Source organism: Loxodonta africana, chromosome 6 (assembly GCF_030014295.1).
Source record: "Loxodonta africana isolate mLoxAfr1 chromosome 6, mLoxAfr1.hap2, whole genome shotgun sequence".
Classification (NCBI taxonomy): Eukaryota; Metazoa; Chordata; class Mammalia; order Proboscidea; family Elephantidae; genus Loxodonta; species Loxodonta africana.
The window spans coordinates 80,648,670-80,672,448 of NC_087347.1; positions in this window are offsets into that span (position 1 = coordinate 80,648,670).

Sequence of the window (23,779 nt, forward strand, 5' to 3'; positions counted from 1 at the left end):
TACCAAACCACAACTGTATATATAATTAAACAGTATAATGCCGTTTGTATTAATAATGCCATATCATGGTGCTCAGGGGCAGAAAAAGGACTGGTTTTATTATGTCTAGCTTTTAAGGATATAGCAAGTATTACACACAATTGAGATAATTGAGTGAGAGTTAGATCTAGAGTACATTGTTTCTCATTCTCTATTTAAAAATATTTCCTGAGTATTTTTTTTTTATTTAGGAGTGAATCTAACAAACTTTCTCTCTAAAGCTTGGTGATCCCTTTTCCTAATTCTGAAAAATTGCTTTCAAAGTCTTAAAAAAAAATTCATTAGATACAAAATCCAAATGCTGAAATTCAGATATTATTTTTTAATATAGACCATCGAAGTAATTAGGATATCGGATAGTTATATGAAAACAATTACAGATAGGTACCTGCTTTTCTCAGTCTTTGCATGAAAATATCAGAAATTAAAATACATTAAGCCCAGCCAGTTTAACCTACCACATTCTGAATCTGACATACAAGATTTAACATGTTAATACGTTGCTCACCACAGATGCTTACCGTATATGAACAAATCCTTCAGTTACCACTCTGCAAACTAACTCGCACCCCCAGCTGTTACTCTTATTACATACATGTTTTCCCCTATACTCACCACAAAGAGTTAAACGTAGACAAAAGCTCTCGGTGACAGCCTTTGAGTCATTACTTTGCTTTACCGTTCCCTTCATTTTAGGTGTCACGGTACAGTACTTTAAAGCTAGCAATTCTTTCTGCTAGGTTTACTGCAAACACCGAAAGCGTTGTCTTGCACTTGCTGCAAGATTTAGCTTTTATGCTTCTGGTCATTCTTCCCACAGAAAGAATGAGACCAGTTTCTGAGCTATTCTTAACTCTCCTTCCAAAATATTTCAAAAGAGAATGACAAGAAAGACTTGATAATTTCCATGCAAACTCCCAGCCCGCCCGCCCGCCTGCTGCTGCCAATGCTTCTTACTCTTGCTGGTGATGACATTCAGCTAGCTCCCAGCTCTGATGCTTCATTATATAAGGCTGTCTAGGTCAAGTGTAGGAGACACACTGCTGGCCTGTGAAAACTCATGGAACTCTTCCTTCAGATTAACACTTCAGGGGCTATGGAAGCTGGAGGAAGCTGAGCTTTTACTACATCTTTTGGGGGTAAATATTTTTGCATGATTTGGTGGTTTATATACTATAGTCTTGGCAGAAGCCTGTCAGCCATGCTGAGAGGTACAGGGAGAAATCACTAACGGATTCTATTCTGTCAGCATGCTTGAATAAGCATAGTAAGTCCTTGAGCAATCCTAGCTTGAAGACATCTAAAGAGTAAATAAATCATAGAGTTTACTTAATAAGCATCATCTGTTAACTATCCAGGAATGACTGTTGATTTGACTATTTAAACTCAGCTTACAATCCATTTGCTCGGAGAAGTTGGAGAGCCTTATTAGATTGTGGCTATTAGCTCTAAGAGATTTACTGCAGTTCTTGGCTGTTATGTTGCCTGTCTCTGATTGTAAATTTGCTTCCCTTGTAAATGAGCTGTGTTTTCCAGTATTTGTCTTCTGTTGTGATTGTTTGTGATAATATAGGAATGGAGCCTGCATAAGCTGACAGTTATGTTATTAATATAATAAATCCTGCCTGCTTAGTTCCGAGGTAAATACTGCAGTAAAGGCGCCATTTGATACAAGCTCTGAATGAGGCTGGTTTAACTGCATTGGCTCAAAGTGTGCTGTGTTTAGTGGACTTGGAGGGATGATCTCAGATTTGACGGGAACTTATTCATTCTAGGAGTAAAAGTAGCAGCAGTATAGCCCTGATTCTTTTTTAGACTCTCACACTGTGTCCCAGTATAAGAATTAGTTAAAATAGCAGTATTACGGCATGCTGCAGAAAGGCCTGGAGAAGTAGCAGGATAAGATTACAGCAGCCGTGTGTCATATTGGCAAAGGAATTTTAATCAGATTTAACTAGAGATGGTGATACGACCAATGGCACTAATTTAAAAGATAGACGGATATTTAACAAGTTAGAGGCAAACACAGCACATTTGAGAGGGTTTGACTTTCTATGTGCCCTTGGCAAGTCAAACCGAGTGCTTTCTACAGGATGTCATGAGTTAGGAAAATACTGTGTAAAGTGTCTTTGTGATAGGAAAGAGCTTGACGAAAGGTTTAATATTCAGTCATTTGTTTGGGTGTCTCTAAATGAGGACTGGCATGAGGAAGCTTAATTAGAGCACATGAACAGGTAAACAGGTAGTTTTTAAGTATCTGAAATGTCTTACCTTGTTTTTATTAAAGAAACGAAAATGACTGTTACTGAAATGAATTTTCTTTGGAGGTACTTTTCACTCTATTAATCGTGATTAACAGTAGCACATTGATTATTTATGAGCCCATACTCCTTATCATTTTTATGCTGTATTTAATTGATTAAACATACTTGTTTCCCCAAATAATTTGAAGAGACAGTTATAGTCCCTCAGGGCCTGATTTTATGTTACTGGTGTCAGTAGGCATTTTCCCCACAGACATAGCTTGGCATAAGTGCCCCAGCAGATCAGGTTTTATGCTGTTTAGCGTTTAGAACAAGCCTCATAAACCAAAAATAGTGCTTTCCTTCTTAATTGTACTTAGAAGCTTTGAGTTTATATATCTTTAGGATAACAGTGTCAGAACCCAAATTGTTCATTATGATTTTCATGCTATACTGTGTTTCCGTTGGCTATTGTTAAAAAGGATTCTTCTTTCTGGTGACTGTGGTTAACCAGTTAAATTAATTTCTTTATTTTTTAAGTAAGGAATTTGAATTAAATGAGGTCTAGATTTTTTTTTTTTAGAGTTAGTTTTAGCTCTGGTGGTGCAGTGGTTAAGTGATTGGCTGCTAATCAAAAGGTCAGCAGTTCAAATCCACCCGGCAGCTCTGTAGGAAAAAGATGTGGCAGTCTGCTTCTGTAAAGACTTACAGCCTTGGATACCCTATGGAGTAGTTCTACTCCATCCTACAGCATCACTATGAGACAGAATTTGACTCAACAGCAATAGGTTTGGTTTGATTAGAGTTAGTCTTGGTTCTACCATCTGTATGATTACATTCCTCTTGGTGTAAATCAGTATAATTAATTTATTAAAAAATCTACACTAAGGTGTGGCATACTGGTTAAGCATTCAGCTGCCAACTAAAAGGTTAGCAATCTGAGTTCACCAGTAGCTCCTTGGAAACCTTATAGGGCAGTTCTATTTTGTCCAAAAGGGTCGCTATGAGTCAGAATCAACTTGATGGCAACGGGTTTGGTTTTTTGGTCTTCTTAAAGTGAGATTACATATTTTAGAGAGATTTTATTTTAAAATACCTGCAAATATTAGACGAACATTTATTGAGCTCCAACTAAAAGCCAGGCCAGTGGTTCTCAAAGTGGGGTCCCCTGACTAGCAGCATTCGCATAATCTGGGAACTTGTTAGGAATGCAGATTATCAGGCCTCACTCTAGACCTACTGAATCAAAACTTCCGGGGGTAGGGCCAGAAATCTGTGTTTCAGCAATGCCATCAGGTGATTATATGGCCCACTAAAGTTTGAGAACCACTATGATGGGCAGGGCTTGGGTTAAGTATCAAGAAAATTGTTTTTACTCCACTCAATCAAATATAGGTTAAAACATAATTAAAATCTCTATTTACCTGGTTGACCAGATACTCTAATATAAGCAGTATTTTCCTTTAAAGATTTATGCAATTATTTAGTACATTTTAGGCCCAAATTTGTCCATAAGAAATATGTAAATATGTCTATCACACAACTTTCCCCGAGTCAACTTTTTATAGGTGTACAACTTATTGACAGCACTTACAATAATCAGCTGTGCACTCCCACCCCTAATGAATGAGATTTTTCCTTCATTATAAACTGAAACTCAGTACTTCATACGCAATAACCCCCTCCCTTTTTTTTTTTTTAGTAGTATATAAGGAGCTCTGGTCACATAGTGGTTAAGCCCTCAGCAACTAACCAAAAGGTTGGTGGTTCAAATCCACCAGCTGCTCCACAGAACGATGTGGCGGTCTGCATCATAAAGATTACAGCCTTGGAAACACTATGGGGCAGTTCTATCTGTCCTATAGTGTCACTAAGGGTCCGAATTGATTCAACAACAATGACTAGCAGATAATCTAAGATGTAGGTATAAAAAAAAATGCATCAGGAAAAATAAATAGAAAAACTAAACAAAGATAAACCAAAAAAGAAACAATAAATATATAAAGAATATATGGTGTTGCTATGAGTCGGAGGAAACGCTGGTGGTATAGTGGTTAAGTGCTACAGCTGCTAACCAAGAGGCTGGCAGTTCAAATCCGCCAGGCGCTCTTTGGAAACTCTGTGGGGCAGTTCTGCTGTGTCCTGTAGGGTCACTATTAGTAGGAATCCACTGGAGGGCAGTGGGTTTGGGTTTTTGGTTTTATGAGTTGGAATCGACTCGACGGCACTGGGTTTGGTTTTTTTTTCTTGGTTTATCATATATTTATGTTTTTATTAAAAATATAGCTTATGTTTGAATGATTATCTACTGTCTTTCCAAAAATATTATAGACATGATCTTATCTGAGACCCACAGTAGCTTTATAAGGTAGATACCATTGCTGTTACTATTTTACAGATAAGAAAATAAAGCTCAAGATTTCCGGATGCCAAATCTAATTTTGTTCCCACTATACTACAAACGGAAACCCTGGTGGCCTAGCGGTTAAGTAAGTGCTACGAACCAAAGGGTCGGCGGTTCGAATCCACCAGGCGCTCCTTGGAAACTCTATGGGGCAGTTCTACTCTGTCCTATAGGGTCGCTGTGAGTCTGAATCGACTCAACAGCACTGGGTTTGGTTTTTGGTTTTTATACTACAAGGCAAGCCTCAATAGTGTATTTAGTTTGAACACGCTGGTGAATATAATATCTAAGTGTTTTTTTTTCATAAAGACCTATTTCAAGAGTCTTCTTATTCCCAAATTATTCTGAGTATAAGAGCTAACATGTGTTGCAATGTTTTCCTTTATTTCTCAAGATTAATACATTTTTCTCTGACTTATTATGCATTTACTTACATAATATACATAATTTTTCTTTATATGTGCTACCAAAGAAGTACTTACTGATGATTTCAACACAGTATGCATTATACTAGTCATAGTTACATATATTACCTCATTTAATGCTCTCAAAAAACTCTGTGAGGATGGGATTTTTTCCCCCTTTTAAGAGATGAGATTGAATTTATTTTAGCCTAAACCTGAGCTTTAGCAGAGACTACCGGGACTGGGTTTTTACCCTGTACTAGCCACCTGCTGTTTTCACTAGTCCAAGTGGAGGAGGTAACAATAAACCACCTCTGTTCACTGTTACACCCCAGTGCCTGGCACAGTGCTTGGCAGAAAGTGAGTCTTAGTATTTGTTGAATAGAGGCTGGATTATTGACATTGCTAATGAGATCTAGAAGAAAGCAAAACCAAATGTTAAAAGGAACAGGTGGGTTCATTTATGACTGCAATACATTTGGAACTCTTTGGGACTTTCAATTGTTAATGTTTCTTTATTTCACTTGAGAAAAACCTTTCTCAGCCTTACAACGTAAAAAACAATTCTCAACATCAAATATAAATTTGTCCTTTAAAATACTAGTTTCATGGCTTAAGGGGACTTCTAAGTCAATTGGCAAAATAATACTATTACGAAAACATTCTGCATCCTACTTTGAAATGTGGCATCTGGGGTCTTGAATGCTAACAAGTGGCCATCTAAGATGCATCAATTGGTCTCAACCCACCTGGATCAAAGGAGAATGAAGAACACCTAAGTCACACGACAACTATGAGCCCAAGAGACAGAAAGGGCCACATGAACCAGAGACTTACATCATCCTGAGACCGGAAGAACTAGATGGTACCCGGCCACAACCGATGACTGCCCTGACAGGGAGCACAACAGAGAACCCCTGAGGGAGCAGGAGATCAGTGGGATGCAGACCCTAAGTTCTCATAAAAAGACCAGAGTTAATGGTCTGACTGAGACTAGAGGAATCCCGGGGGTCATTGTCCCCAAATCTTCTGTTGGCCCAGGACAGGAACCATTCCCGAAGACAACTCATCAGACATGGAAGGGACTGGACAATGGGTTGGAAAGAAATATTGATGAAGAGTGAGCTACTTGTATCAGGTGGACACTTGAGACTGTGTTGGCATCTCTTGTCTGGAAGGGAGATAGGAGGGTAGAGAGGGTAAGAAACTGGCAAAATTGTCATGAAAGGAGAGACCGGAAGGGCTGATTCATTAGGGGGAGAGTAAGTGGGAGTATGGAGTAAGGTGTATATAAGCTTATATGTGACAGACTGACTTGATTTGTAAACGTTCACTTAAAGCTCAATAAGAATTATTAAAAAAAAAAAAAAATACTAGTTTCCCAGCATCTGAATCACAAAGTCACTTGGCACTTTATTTGGTCTTAAAATAAATGCCTAAAAAGAATTTGAAAGATCTTTTATTTCATTTTAGAATATTTTCAGAAAAAAATCAATAATAGGGGCTAATTAAAAAACATTTTTATTAAAAAACATTTTTATTAAATATAATTAATTTCAAATTAATCGGTTGTATATGTGAATTTCAGTTTTTCTGAAGTTGCGACTCAGTTCAATATTAGGGTCATTGTTCAAAGTGGACATTTTTCAACCTCACTACCTCAGCATGGTCAAGAGTACAAGTTTGTTGAAAAGCAAACTCTCCTCACCACTGGTTAGCTCTGTGACCTCAGAGAAGTTATTTAACCTCTCTGAAAACCTCAGCTTCTTCAGCTGCCACGTGAGGGCCATAATACCTCTTTTTTAATTTAAAGAATTTATGTCACATGTTTATTACAGTGTCTTGTATATATTGAGTATTCTGAAAATAATTGCAATAATAATAGTATTTGACATCATAAACTGCAAAATATTTCAGACTGTTCTAGAGAGTTCTCTTAATATCTTCCGAGGAACTATAGCATTCACAGCAATATCAGAATCCGGGACACAAAAGATGTTGGGTTCAGGAACTGACGTTTAAACGTGAGTCAAGAACTGGGGATTAGGTAGGGCAAGGCTAAACGAGGATGAATAATTGTCTGGCCTCTCTCATCCTGTCCCTAAAGATGCTTTTTAAGGTACAATATATGACATAACCAGCTAGCCATACTTCTCGGTTTTTTACTTGTTTTTTTCCAAATATCAGACCTGTTTCTTAAATAATTATATTCTCAGGGTAAAGGGTCCTTTGAGATATTTAAAAACCATAGGAAACATAGAAAGTTTTCTTTGAAGTAGAAGAAACAACTATTGGAGGAAAAATATTACTGGAAAAGAAACTTAAAATTACACTGATTACATTTGTCTTGGAAAATAATTTGGACCTACAGACGAAGCCAAACAGTTTCCAACTAAGCTAAAGTAAACCCTTTACCTACTGAGAGCCTGAATTAGATGATTCCTAAGATTGTTTCCAGTTCTAATGTTCTGTGCAAATCGGTTTAACTCTGGAATATGATCCCCCATATATCAACCAAATCTGAAATGATTAAATTTATCAGGCCCATTTTATGTATCCATTGATAATTTTAAAAAAAGCAACTCTTAATATTGCTGTTTTCATCATTTGCCCTAAAACGCATCCCTAAAAGGCATGTAATTCTCATGATTTGGAACTTGTTTGATAAATATGTTGGTTTTATGACATTTTTTCTGTACTAATCCCTTGTTTTAAACAAGATAAAATGGCACTATACTTATTATTTTTTCATATTCAACCAGTGAACTGTGAAATACAGTATCTAAAAGAGTTGTAAAGAGTTCTTTGGGGATTATCTTACTTTGGTAGGTGAGGAAACTAGATCACATGTCAATCTTCCATATGAAATTTCTTAAAGAATATCACTGTGATCATTTAATCTTGGGAGAAGGGAAAGTGGCAATAATAGTAGCTGTGTTTTGGTTTCAAATGTAGTTTGTAGTAAAAGCATTAGAGAGAATTTTACGTTAGTAAGCACGGTCAGGACGCCCCTCCTCCCCCCAAAAAGTTTTGGTCTCGATTTACTAAACATTGATTTCCTGACAATTAGCCAACCTTCCCCAATCCACACTTAACCTTGTTTAAAATGGGTTTTAGGAGCAAATAAGCCAATTACAAGGAAACTACGAGTATTAGTCAGGTCTTGGCAGCAAATAGGTGGTTCCCTCCAACTGGTGGAAAGAAAAAAAAAATTGGTTTTAGCTTCTCAATGCCATATTCAGAGATTGTGTATATCAGATGTGATAAGTACAAGAAATTTCAAAACGATACAGAAGAATTTGTTAACAGTGATTGCCTCTGCAAAATGGGCCTGGAAGAAGAGAAACCGGAAGCTTGATGTTTCTTAAAGAGCAGCACAGGCGCATAGACATTTGAAGTGTTATTTAAAGGGCAGGAGTTCGCATTATGGAAAAGGGGAAAGGGCATCTGAATCCTCTGTACAAATGCCCCTTCCAAAGGTGGGTGAGAGTGTTTACGAAGTGGTGGCTGATTTATAGACCCTGGGTGCACAGGAAAGTGGGTAGGCTCGAAGAGCTAAGATAGGGCTGTGAAGGTCAGTGTCGACAGTGCCTTATAGCGCTGCGTCTCAAGCATTAATGTGCACAAGAAACACCTGGAGATCGTGTTAAAATGCAAATTTTAATTTAGCACGTCTAGGGTGGAGCCCAAGGTTCTGCACGTTCAACAAGCTCCCAAGAGAGGCTGATGCTGCTAATTTGTCTCCAGGCTTTGAGAAGCAAGGCTCTTAAACTTAGAAGGTATCATGTTTTCTTTTGGTCCATGTCTTCAGAAACATCAGGCAGAGCCAGAAAGCACTTGTTTTTAGAAAACGAGCTCAGAAAAAGACACCTCACCGAGTATGATGTTTCCAGCATGAAGCTTTGCTGAAGTAATCTCATTTTCATGAGTTCATGATCTGCAGTTCAGCTTTTTTAGCTGCTCCATTTTTAACAAATTCAGACTTCTGGAAACTAAAGCATTGCCAGATTGAGGCCAGTTTCTCTGCATTTCCTCTACTTACCATGTGTTTAGTTTATGCATTGACTTGGTGAGAGTATTTCCAAACATAGTTACATTCTTTCACACGCTGTGGAAGACTGAACAATCCTAAACAAGTGAGAAGAAAGAATGGCCATCTGCCACCCTCCCACCCTGCCATATGCCCCCTTACCTACCCCCTCCCCGCCATGTGTGGCAGAAAATCCAGGCTGTAGGTCGCCCATACACTGAAAAACTGTCTTGGGTCAGACATGTGTGGAAATGCCTTTCTACTATTGCATTGTATGTGAGCAGTTGGTAGTGTAACCCAGCCCAGTGAGGAGCAGCAGTGTCATTTTCTACGTGTTTGCCTTTGAACTTGAATCCCAGAGACTTGCCAACTTGATTTTAATAATGTAGTATTATAGAGAGTTTGATATAAAGCAAAACAGCATGTCCTGAGGTAAGATTAGGTACTTTGGAGACAGAGTGCTGGTTTCAAAACCATGTTTAATCATGGCTGAGTCTCAGTTCCCTCATCTATAGAATTTGATAATAGTAGTGTCTATCTCATGAGATTTCTGTGAGGTTTCAAGGTCCTGGTGTATATTAATCCCTCAATAAAGACTAATGATAGTTATTATTCCTCTTAAATCATTATTAGAATTGATTTGAAAATAGTAATGTTTGAATATCAATATATTTATTACTGAGTAACTATGAGGCAGAATCCACTTGATGGCAATGGTTTTGGTTTTTTGGTTTACCTACCGTATACCAGGCATTATGCTAAGTGTTAAGATATTAAATAAACTGCTTGTAAATATTTTGCTCACCTCTGTAAAAAATTTTTTTTAAAGTTTGCATACATATATTTTTTAAGCAAAAAGAAAGAAGTGTTTTTAGAGATAAAATGGGACATGTTGTTCTTCTCCCCAGTTCCCACCAGCCCTTCACATCTGGTAGAACTTGCAAGTTGTGCTCCCTAGGCTTAAAAAGATGGAAGATTCATTAGGAGAATGTGAATGAAAAGACAATATACAGAGCCGGTGAAGGGAGCCAAAAGGGGATGATGAGCACTCAGGAACTTGCAAGAGTGGGGAGGCCTGAATGGGCATGTGGAGGGGCTGTTTCCAGATCATAGCGTGAGCTAGAGCCTTGGAAGAGGGGCTTCCCTGATGGGAGCTATAGCCACAGAAGAATGCAGCCCAAGTTGAGGGCGTGGGGTGGGGTGAGGTGTGAAATGTCGTGTAGGAGTAGAATAAGGGGCGGGTGGGAGAAAGACTCTCAGCTCCTAAAGGCCATTTCTATAGACTAGATCACTGGGGAGCCCTGGTCCTCTGGCTTCCTTTGGGTTCAACCAATAGCAGTCATTAGCAGGAACTGGAGGCTCTTACTCACCACACCCCACCTTCTAGCCTCATGCAATGACTGCATTCCTCTCTGGCTAAACTTCCTCTGAGCAGTCTGTCTTCCAAAGCTCCAGCTTTCGCTGGGACCTGGTGCTGCTGTTCCCTGCTCCTGTCCATTCAGGCCTAGGAGTAGCAATAGCTCCCTCTATTGCTATTTCCTTGGTGCGTCATCAATCATCTGCTTGGTAAATAATTCTGCCGTTAAATTCTCTTCATTTAACCCCTTTTGAGTATAGCATCTATTTCTGGCCAGAATCTTGACTGAATCAGAGAGATAATTTTTAAAGCATGATGTGTAGATAGATAGATAGACAGACAGATACATAGATAGGTAGATGATAGGTAGGTAGGTAGATAGGTAGATAGATACATAGAGGCCGTCCCTGGGGAGTGTAAATGGTTAATGCTTGGCTGCTAACCAAAAGCTTGGAGGTTTGCACCCAAAGGTGCCACAGAAGAAAGGTCTGGTGATCTACTTCCAAAAAATCAGCCACTGAAAACTCTACGGAGCACAGTTCTACTCTGATGCACACGGGGTTGCCATGGGTCGGAACTGACTCAACAGCAGCTGGTTAAACATATATATACACATATATATGATATTTTAAAAACAACTGCCATGTGAAGTAGGGCAAAGCATCTCTGAGTTTCATCTTTGCTGAAATCATGGAAAGATCCATATTCTGTGTTTGCTTAATTGCATTAATTGCAGAAAGAGTGAGGGAAGCAGAATGGAAATGGTCACATCCCATATGTGTTCATTAAAGGGGCACAGACCCAGAAAGAGCCCTTAACTTCTTTATTCAGCCTGTTCTTCCCATAGAGAGGAAGAAACAGGTTACTCTGACGCAAGGATGATAAAACAGACTGTCAAAAACGCCTCTCTGAGCTTCCTTATGTACAAAGTACTGGGGAAAATATTGAGAAAACTGGTTCCATCATTTCAACATCACATAGAGAAATTCCATCACAGTACAGGAATCGGACTGCAGGTGAACAGGGATGAAAGGCTGCATGTAGTCATGGGAGTGCAACTGCCTAGCACCTCTCTCCCATACTCCAGACCCGAGTAGAACCAGGTGTGGGTAAGACATGCCAGCGCTCTGATATCTGATACGAATTGGGGCAGTCCCGCAATACTAGCTCAGTTCATGGGCCCCAAAATGTCCAAGGCATCCTAGGAGGTTTGAGCTAAATGTAATTATGATCTGGCCCTCTGCATATCTCCACACTCAGTTGCCAATCACTTCTAAAGAGTTTGGACCCTGTCCATTCATTAGCTTAGGATAGGATTCTTGCTTTTCCCAAGGGAAGAAGAGGAAGACGGGGTGTAATAATACGTGATTTGTGTGAGTTTGTGATTCGATTTCTGAAGTTTGGAACTACCTAGGAATGTGTGAAAGATGGGTGTTCAATACAATTCTCAGAGAAGGTTAATATTCCTGAGAAATATGGCACCTCCTAAGTCTAATGATACATGCTTACATTATGGATGGCTTTCCTATGCTCCTCCTGGTGAAGTCAGTGGCTTTCTGCCTTTGAACATGAAAGGAAAAAGATGTTAGTAAGAATCCTTTAGGGGTACAGGAACTACATATTTGCTTATGCTCAGTTACGGCAAAGTTCAGTTTTATTCTGTAAATAGAGAGCTTGTCTTCATAAATATCAGCTATTTCCTTTAGTATAATAAATGTCCTCTTCATGGAATAAACTAATTAAACCTCTTTCTTCAGGATGTAAATAAGTGATATGGTGAATTTAAAGATATATTAAAATGGCAAACTGGTATATGGGTTCCAATACATAATCAACCATATTTTTTTTTTTCTTAGCAATAGCTTTAGTTGATTCTTCTTTGCAGAGGGGGAAAATTGCTGTATGAAATAAAGCAGGCAAAAAGCCCAAGCGTAATATTTAATATTATAATCACACTGACTTCAGAGGATAGGAAAAATCATATTTGAGCACAGAATATAACCTAGCACAATAACAAATATTTGTTATTATTCATACATTTTCTTTATTTACATTTATATTTCTTTTCTCTCCTATCCTCCTGTGGTAGTAGAACTGGACGCTATGCTTTAAATATTGTGACGTGCCTTGATCTTATCTCAAGAGTCAAAGCTTTAGGAAGAATTTAGATATGAAGAAAGAGGCATAAAGCTCTGGCCTATGAACAATTAAATTTTGTACCTGTATATGAAAAAATAACTGTCATAACTGTATGGTTTTATTAGCCTAAAGGAACAGAAAATATATTTTCAATTTACATTTTCATTTTTCAAATAAATTAGAGACTTTTCAGATCATTTGCTTCTTGGATATTTCCTAGGCCTCTCTTTGGGCCTGCGTTCCTGAAAACTGTCAGTCTTACACCCTGCATACCCTGTGCTCTGCCCTTGAGGAGCTAGACTGAAGGACAGTCACTTTCTTCATCCTTTGCTAAATCCAATGTTGGTTAGTCCATCCCCTTCTTAAACAGTAACTGCAATCTTACACTCCATTGCATCCATCTCTCTGTCAAAACATGAGTGAAAATCAATTGTGGCATATCTAGAAATACTCCACTCACTTCCATTTTGCTTCGTATGTGCTGATGCACCCACTCAATATTAATTTCCTTCATAGTTAGACTGTGGAAAATATGTGAATGAACTTCTGTGGTCCAAAACTAGGTAGGTGACCTTGGAGAAATCACATCACTTTCTTATTGATTTCCTCATATTCAAAACAAGAACCCTTGTCTGGATGATCTCTGAGAGGTTTTCAGCTCCATAATTCCAAGAATCCTTGATGATTAACAAAGCATCGCCATAGAGAAAGGAGACCTGGTGGTAAAACAATTAAGCACTCAGCTGCTAACTGAACCACCCAGTCATGGCAATCTCCTGTAAATATTACAGCCAAGAAAATTCTATGGGGCAGCTCTACTCTGTCACATAATGGGGTCATGATGAGTTGGAATCAACTTGATTGTATCCAACAACAACATCTCTACAGTGCAGTGATAAGGATTTATGTCAGTTGTCTTTCTTTCTTATGAGGTTTAAAAAGTTGTTGTATCCTACTTATTAATCTGAGTGGAATTCCATTCTGGAATTTTGATGCACTGGTGCTCAGGAGATGTCATCAGTTCTTCAGGAAATGTTTTAATTCAACTACAGGCCCTGGGATACGTTTGGGAAATAAAATAATAAATTAAACTTAGTTCTGGCTCTCAAAGAGATTATACAGTGGGATCAGGTGGTGAGGAGGTGCACAGAGAGAGGGTGAGAGAGGGTGTGACCAGAGAAGGGAAGTAAGTGTCTTAGGCTGGGTTCTCTAAAGAAACAAAACCCTGGTGGAGGAGTGGTTAAGTGCTACAGCTGCTAACCAAAAAGTCGGCAATTCAAATCCACCATTCACTCCTTGGAAACTTGATGGGGCACTTCTACTCTGTTTATAGGGTTGCTATGAGTCAGAATTGACTCGATGACAACGGATTTTTTTTTTTTTTGTATACATATATAAATATAGGGAGAGATTTATATCAAGAAAATGGCTCACATGATTGTAGAGGCTGGAAAGTCTTAAGTCTGTGGGTCAGGCTGGAGGCTTCTCCTGACTCATGTAGCTGTGGGGGTGACTTACACAAGATCAGCAGGTCAGATGGCAGGCCTCCGACTCACAGGCTGGGGAGGCCAATGAATCCCAAGATTGGCAGGTAAGCTGCTGGCCCAAGTCCCAAGAACTGGAGGTCAGATGGCAAACGAGAGGCTGGATCCAGAGACAGCAAAAGCCCTCAAGCTTTGTCAATACCTATATTGCGAGCAGACCACACCCCCAAGGAAACTCCCTTTCAACTGATTGGCTACTTAGACCGGATGTCATCATGGAGACGATTACATTTTATCAGACCTCATTATGAAAGTGGTTGCATCATTAAATAGCCGCCAAACTACATCATAACTGCCAAACCACTGACAATCATGGCTCAACCAAGCTGACACACAGCCTTAACCATCAAACGTACTCAAAGCAGAAGAAACAAGAGAAGCAAAGAGGCGAAGATGTGATACTTCATGGCTTGTTTTGGAAAAGAGAAAGAGTTTGATGATATGAAAAAATAACATTGGTGGCATTCTCAGTAAATATTGACAATGTAACCTTACACATTAGTTGTAGAGAAAAGATGTAAAGGTTTCCAAATAATAAAAATGAAAATACATACAGAATGCTAAAGTTATTATTTTTTTTATGTTGTAGCTGTTTTCAGCTATTTGGGTGGTGGTAAAATAAAGGCATGATGATATTGTATGAGTGGTAAAAAAAGTAATTTTGTCAGTTAATACTCATGAACCTCTCTCCGATTCAATACTGAACTCATTAAGTGATATATTCATATATTTAATTTCCCTTTGAGAAACTGGGTTTATGTATTACTACTCCATTCTTATCTATAAAACTGGTTTATTTGATTTGGGAATACCATTATTTCTTTTTCCCAAAACCAATGGCTGTTTGTATAATTCAAAGGAAATTGCAGAAATAACTGCATCCCTGGGAATGACCCTCTGTACACTTAAAATTAAACTTTGGCTTTGTGTGCCTTGGGGGGAATGACAGGGAAGGCCTGGGGTGACTGGTGGATCTGATTAACTCCAGCATAATCCCACAATCTTCCTCTCTTTCTCTCACCTTAAATTACTGCATTGTGATGAGGTAAGAAAAGCCGTCACTGTTCTATCTCCTCCACTACCAGGAAGAGAGAAAAGCAATTGGGGATAATTTAAATAGTTTTTAGAAAATTTTTATAAACTTTTGGATATTTCCGTTTGTTCCCATAAACACAGACACTTGAGAAACGTTTTATATTCAAGTCAGTAAGAAAAGCAATTTCAACTGTTTAGGCTCACTATGCTGGAAGTGATTTTAAAAACCCTAAGTAATCTATGACTCAAAGATCACAAGCCTGTAACAGTTTTTGGTTCTGTAATTTCCAGTGTGTGTGTGTGGGGAGGGGAATCCCTCAAATATTTTGATATTATATTTGAAAAAATAGCTGGTTAATTGATTCTGTTTTTCATTTGTGGGATAAAGGAGCTTTACCACGGTTTCAAATGTCCACTTTGGTACTTACAAGATACTTTGAAACCAGTAGGCCAATTTTGTGCTGTCAAGAAATCGTAACTTAAAACTTGCTGCAATACTAGTTGGCTTTAGTCCTAAAAGAGAGTTCATAATTGCAGTTTCTGCATTTATTTATCTGATATCAGGTAAATTTCACATTCATTTCTGGCTCATTTCCAAAAGGACAAACTAACCTGAAAAATAAAGATTTCAGTTCCTTATTTACTGCCAGGAAATGGTTTGTTTCCAAAACAGGCGTTGCTAAAGGCACTGTGTTAATAAATGCTTGGGGGAGAGCAAGGTGTTGGTAGTAAATCATTCCAAAATGCTGCAATACAAATTATTACTAGGAAATTCCTGTCTACAAAAGTAAAGCCCTGATGTGGTAACTTACACTTTCTATGAGATCACATCAATACTGTGCTTAACTAACTTTTCATTTTCCAATTACAAGGGGCAAAGCCAGAATTTAAATCCAGGAAATATAGTGGTCTTCTAGGTCTGGGTTTGAATCTTGACCCTGTGCTGTCTGTGTTGGAATCACTCACCAGTTCCATCAGAAGGCCTGCTAACACCCAGAGCCTACTGTCAGACCGCTGCCTATCTTCAACTCCGGCCAGCAGCATCCAACTCCTTTCCTTTGGGGAAGACTTGGCTTCATGTCACTTTGTGAGCCTAGCTTCTCAAAACTTTTTAGGCGGAATTTGAAAACATTTTCTGCCTTAAAACTCAAATTTCATTTATAACTCCCTGAGCAATGAAGTCCAGTACTCAAAACATAATGAACTGTCCATTACGTTGGGAAATTTTTGGCCAAAGATCAAGGATGACTCCCTTCTCCTTGCCAGGCCCTAAGTTTATGAATAAATTCTTTTTATAAGGCAGCTGAAAACAGATTCATAATTCTAAGAGATAAATATATGCGAAGTCCCTTTTCTATTCAAGAAAATACTAAATGATATTCAGATTAATCACACAGATTCTTCAGCCTTCTGATATTTATGTTTCTCTCCTTCAGTACTTTGAAGGTTCTGATCGCAATAGAAGACTCTCTTGCCTGTCTTAGAACTTGACAGACAAAAAGATCTGGCTCAGCTTTTTCCACCTGAGCGACCTCTCTTCCTCTTTACTGCCCTAGATTTATTGATAGTGATGCCATCACATTACAATATTCCTTTCTTGTTCGGGCACTGAGCAGTGAACTGCCACTAACACCCAGCAGAGTTCTAAGACAGTAACAACCAAAGTTTTGTGACGGAGAGACTATGCAAAGACTGAAGGGCATCTTACACTTTCATTCTCCTTTCCTTTTTAGAAAATACTGCATAGAAGAGGCATAGCCCAAGCCTCTTAACCAGTTTACTCGTACCAGTTGCTGTCAAGTCAGCTCTGACTCATGGCAACCTCATATGTTTCAGAGGAGGAATGTGCTCCCTAGGGTTTTCAGTGGCTGATTTTTGGAAGTAGCTAGCCATGTCTTTCTTTGGAGACTCCTCTGGGTGGACTCGAACTTCTAACCTTTTAGTTAGCAGCCAAGCATGTTAACAATTTCCTTACACTCACAGATTGAAGAAATATTGTCACGTAGGAAATAAACAATAAATCCCTCCTTTTTTCTGAGACCACAGAATAGAGGGTCATCTGGAATCTCTAACTTTAAGGGTGGGGAGATGGGTGGAAATTACCTTTTCATTTTTTGAAGTTGGAAACATATCAATGAGAAATAGACAAAATCATATCTCAATAAATCAGCCTGCTACACAAAGACAAACAAAATGCAGAGCTGGTTCCACAGGGAGTTTAAAATCCGAGAGGCAAGATAAGATATGTACATAGACCTCTCAGCACAAGATTGAATAAGAAAAGTACAATAGTGGTATAAAGTAGCAGAGACAAAGGTTTGTTTTATCTTTCACCAGCTTCTTTTACGAATTTTAAGTGTATACTACACTGATTTAATAAGAATCCTATATTTTGCCTTTGTGTAAGTCCTTATATGAGGAATCTTTCAAGATATCAATATTGTAAACTGTTTCAACTCTCATGCGCTCTGTGTTAAATGTAGTCATTGCATAACGAGTGGGATCTTAGGCTTTTTTTTTTCAGAGTCTATATCAAAACAGACATCTATTCTTTTATGCTCAAAGTGTTCAACTCAACAAATGTCCATATTTGATTAAATAAAATGTGAGGTTATTCTGTAATTAACAAAAGAAAAAAGAATTGACCTACTAAGAAAACAGAAAAAACATTAGAGAAGAAAGTGTATTTGAGCTGGCCTTTAAAACATTGGTAGAATTTGCCATACACAGATGGGAGAAAGGTCTATCAAGAGAAGTGAAGGTCATGAACAAAGATACAGAGTTGGAAGCGTGGTGTGTGCATTGATAACAGTGTGCCTTTCCATTTGTCTGCCATGTCAATGTAGACTCTACAAAGGGAGGGGCTTTGATCTGGTTTGTACACTACTGTATCTTTGCTATCTGGAAATGTGACTGGTGCTTGAAGAATGGGATAAATGAGTAAATGAAGTGCCGAAAACCAAACCAAACCAGTTGCCAAGGAGTCTATTCTAACTCACGGCTGCTTCTTGTGTGTCAGAGCAGAACCATGTTCCAAAGAGTTTTTAATGCTGTGATCTTTTGGAAGTACATTGCCAGACCTTTCGTCCAAGGCACCTCTGGGTGGACTTGAATCTCCAACCTTTTGGTTAGTAACTGAGCTCTTAATTGTTTGTGCCACCCAGAGACAGTGAAGCGCCAGTTGTCCAGAACAGAAGCAGTACCGGGCATTTGGATTCCTGCAGTAAGTGTACTGGTTAGGACCCAACAGCAACAGAAACCAAGTTCAATTAAGCAAAAAAAGGGAGTTTAATTAGGTATAATTTTCGAGACCCAATTCAGGAAAGTATCTGGAAGAACAAGATCTGGAAACAGGAAAACCACTTGGAACGTAAAGAGTTCTCTGGCTCTTTCTGTTGTCACTACTTCTTTCTGAACATCTGTGCAATACCTTTCTCTTGGCGCCCTGGCCCACCTGTCATGAGTCCACATTAAGGGAAGGCTGGCTCCACACCAGCCAGGATCACATGTAACAGTTCTCTCTGACTGGCCCAGTTTGTTGGAAACTCTCTCCTATTCTGGTCTTCTGTAGCCAGGAGGACAGGTTCACCCCTGAGAATCAGGGGGGCAGAGCTGTTAAGAGGACTGTTGTGAGTAGACACTCAAAAAATTGTCCCCTATGATAAGCAATTAGTCATTAAAACAGTCAAAAGTGGACATGTGGCCAGAGTGTTCTTATTTTTTAGGCCTATATGCCTAAACCCTAATTACTATTCATATGGAATATGTTGGCATAAAATTAAAAACAAAACAAACAAACAACAAAAAACCCTGCCTATTATTAGTTTACATATTTTCCACTCCCTCTTTATCTCTGGTAACTACCAAATTTTGGCTCTCTGTCTCTTCAGCTCTTTTCAACACCGCCCTGACTGTGTCAGTGACCAAGGCACACCATTTCCCAGACACTGGGTAACTTTAAAGTAAGCTACCCTGATTGGCATAGAAATTTTAAGCTGGGACAAGAAATGGTCTTACTCAATTTCTTTCTTTTAGAGATGAGAAGATGGGTGCTTGAGTAATTTATAAATAGGGTTAGTAAATAATTTGTGGGTTTAGAAATAAAAGTTGTATCCCTGTGATTCTAGAACAAGGAAAGAAATGCGGATATTTAGGTATGATACAAAAAGCAGTGGATTTGGGGACCAAGAGCCTTAGTTCTATCACTTTGCAAGCTATTTGACCTTGAATAAGGATCAGAAAGCCTAAGTACTCTCAACTGTACAATAATGGAAATAGATAATATTAATAACATAGGGTCACTGTAAAGTGGAATTGACTCGATGGCAATGGTTAGGTTTTGGTTATCCCACCGTCCTGCAGTAAGGAATAGAAAAATGAAATAGTGAAGGTGGTGGCATTTAATAAGTGATAAAACCCTTGCAGTGGTAGTTATCAACAATAAGGGTGTAGGTGGTGTATTAGCTTCCTAGGGCTGCCATAACAAATTACCACAAACTGGGTGGCTTTAAACAACAGAAATCTATCCTCTCACAGTTCTGGAGGCTAGAAGTCTGACATCAAGGTGTTGGCAGGGCCATGCTCTCTCTGAAGGTCCTAGGGCAGAATCTGTTCCACGCCTTTCTCTAATCTTCTGGTGTTACCAGCAGTCCTTGGCATTCCTTGGCTTGTAGACACATCACTACCACCTCTGCCTCCATTGTCACATGGCATTTTCCCTGTGTGTCTCTTCTTATAAAGACAACAGTCATATTAGGTTGAGGACTACCCTAATGATATCATCTTAACTTTATCACATCTGCAAAGATGCTATTTCCAAAAAAGATTACATTCACAGGTACCAGTGGTTAGGACTTCAACATATCTTTTGCTGGAACACAATTCAATGCATAACAGGTGGCTAAGGAAAACTACCTAGATGAAATATTTAGTTAAAATTACTGCAAATGAGTAATCTATACATAGTTAATTGTCAACTTGTGCAAGGCTAAATGTTAGAAAGTATAGTATATAGCATAGAAAGCCATCCTTTCAGTTCCTGGAGTTATAAATAGTTTAGCATAGGCTCTCCATTGTCTTGGAAAAACCTGATGCGCAGAGCTCTCATATCAATAGGAAATACTTAATTGGATTCAAAACATATATTTGCTTACTTTTACACATTTTTATACTTGGATGAACCCTGAAAACATTGTACCGAGTGAAAGAAGTCAGTCGCAAAAGAATATTGTACAATCCCACTTACATGAAATATCTAGAATAGCCAAGTGTAGAAAGACCAAAGTTTATTAGTGGTTACCAGGGGCGGGCAGGAAGGAGGAGAAAAAGGGGACTCATTACTTAAGGGACACTAAGTTCTGTTAACGGTGATGGAGACATTTGGGAACAGTTAACGGTGATGGTTGAACAACATGATAAACGTAACTGTTGTCACTGAACTGTACATGTGAAGAACCTTGAAATGGCAAATGCTTTGTTCCACATATACTTACCTCACAAAAAAAGACACGTTATTGTAATTAAACGTCAGGTCATGCCCACAGGATAGAAAAATCTGTTAGGATTAAAGATAACAAAAGCATAGAAATTTAGAATGGGAAGACAGGCTTAAACCTCTCGTTACAGGTAAAGATAAGGAAATGTAAGATTCCAAAGAAGAGTTTAGTGACTTTCTCAAAGGCACATGCTCATTAGTGTTGGGACTGTAGCAAAACTCACATCTCCTTACTCTTTTTCACTGTAATATAGAATCTAATATTAAAACACAATGTTAACAATGACAAACACTGCAAGTAGATCCCCAATGTAAAGCCACAGATTCATAAAAAGAAGACATCCCATTTTCTCCTGATAGAACAGAAAAGACGAAGTTTTGTTCACGAATAACTATAGAGAGATCATGACTCATAGCGATAAAGTATCACTTTTAAGCGAAAACAAAATGTAAAAACAATACTGAAGCTTTTTGAATCCTTGAAAATAACGAGTCGTTTTGAACTTTTTCATCTTTGACTCATGAGATATCTGATATGATAGAGTAGTTGGGATGAAGACGAAATAGTGAGACAGCCAAAGTAAAGAAGGAAAAGACTGAGGCTGAGGGAAAAGAGAGGTTGAGAAAGAACATACTAATTAGGCTTTAGAGAAAGTAAAGTTTGGCCACTAGATGGCGATGTAATGTAAGGTGCTACATCGACTTTTTTTTTTTTTTAAACAGCTATTTGCTGATTTGTATTAGGTACCACAGAGTGAGGCGAGGATGAAGCCGAGAGGATACTGCAGAGGTCTCTGGTGCATGTGTGTATGTGTGCGTGTGTGTGTGTTTGTGTGTGTGTTCTGCCCCAGTGAGACTGCAGCCCTTGTAAAGACTTGGTCACCTTTTCCAAGAAGGAATCTCAACAATTGCAACTGAAGGCACGTTGTTATCCTCTGGTCTTTTGGAGATGCTTTTCCTCACTGCAGATGGGTAATTTTCCTTTTTATCAGGTAAGACATCTGACTGTTTCATCTCGATCCTAGGCTTATTTACTGCAGCTATTCCTTTGGAAAAAGAGCCGGTGGAATTCAGTTTGGGTAAAGCAGGAAGTCCCTTTTTGTACCTGAATTCGGACCAACTGTCCCCCTCCTCCCTGTCTTCTCCTCCCCTTCCCCTCCCCCTCCTCTTGCAACCTTCCACGAGCTGAAATCAGGTTTGTTTTGCAGTTCAGCATTTTGATACGAGATGGGTTTCTTTGGCCTGAAATAGCTTGGAAACTGGCCAGTTCTTGTCTTTGCTTGCCTTCATCCTATTCAAGGTCTTCTTTTGAAGCCCCCTCCTTCACTGGTGCTTTAGAACTGGACTAGCTGGCTGTGAATAGAGGTCATATTGTTCCCAAAAATGGAGCAAAAATTAGATCTCGGTTTTAACCCCACAGGAAGGAAGAAGGCAACCGGACTGCAGCCGGAGCCTAGCATTGCAGGGGTGTTCAGCTTCTTCAGGCAGAGGCTGGGCTTTTGAGAAGAAATGTCTAATGCCTAGGGGGAGGGGGAAGACAATGATTTCTCCCCCGTGACTCCTATTGAACCACACTAAAAAAGAAGCTTGAAGGAAGTGGTAAAAAATCCCTTTTCCCATGGAATGCCAAATGGGAAAGATTGACTTACTTTTAATTAGACAGAGGTCACCATCAGCAATGATACTGCAGATGCTGCTCCTGAGTTCCCAGTGTGAACAGTCTTGCTTCTCCAAACAGCACAAGAAATATTTCTGGGAACGGCTTTGTGTTCATGGATTCCCTCTCTCCTACCTGTTTGAGGTATGTGCTTAAATTAAAGGCCACCCTCCCCCTCCTCGTCGCGTTTACTTCTCAGATTTCTTTCTGCTCCCCTTCAGTTACTTATTGCCTGTTTATCACTCTGAAGAAACTGCTCCAAATAGAGTGCAGGTTTTTTTTCGCGTGTCCGACGGAAACATTTAAAGTCAGAGCATGGTATTTTCTGTCAATATGTGCATGTGACTAAATATTTCGGAGGTGCAGTAGCAAACTTGCAGATCTCCAGGCGCTATTGCTATCACACCTATAGAACGTGGCTTCTTTTTCTATGGATTTGCAGGTTCCCGTGGTATTTCTGATGCACTAGTGTTTTTTTTTTTTTTTAGTGTAGTAACAGAATATATTTCTCCAAAAGCATTTTAAATCATCCCAAGAAGATGATGCCAAACAGATAAGAAAATTCCATAGTGAGGTTGGTGATTCTTGAGTTCCTCCTGCCCGAAGCAGTGAATAGCTTACCTTTCTATTTGCTGCAATACCTGGCGCGCCAGGGTGATGCAACTGGGAGCTTCCGCGCGTTCACCGGGGGTTGACACTTTTCCCTCAGCAGCATTTCCGAAGTAGAATCACTGTGCTGAGAAACTCCTTTAAATCCTTCCTTTGCGGTTTTTGCTTTTGTAATTGCTATGAAGCCATCGCATCTTTTTTCCAGGAAGAATGTTGCAATTCGGGCCTTCCTCCACAAAGCTCCTTGAAGAGATTTTTAGATGGTGTCTATTTTAGGAACATAATGTGTGGACAGGAATGATGGCCACAGAGATTTACGAGAAAACAATTTCGTGGAGAGGGTGAGGTAACATTATAAATCGCTAGGACAGAGGACAAGTGGCTGGTTATATCACTTGAACCCAGCCATGGAATTAGTTTTCGTTAAATTCACTGCAACTCATTTGTGTGGCTTTTTCTCTCCCCCCTTCATATTGCCTGTTAGTTTTTCAAATATCTATTTAGAAGTCCAGTACATCCGGAGTTCTCAGACAGGGAAAATAACACATTGCATTTTGCTACCAATACTAATAGTGTCCTTTACATGGCTCATACTTGCTGGGAAGTTTGGTATCTGGAGACTCATTTATTAAGACAATTTCCCTCTAAGCCATGGCAGAGAGAATTTCTCCAGCCAGGTGGAGGATGAGAGGCACTAGTGGAGGCCTAATTAATTATTTTTAGAGTATCCAAGAAGGCGCTGGAGATCTCAGCCAGGACTCTGCCTCACCAACCAGAGATACCAGGCGCAAAGGAGAAACTAGGGACTCTGAAGTAAACTTCAT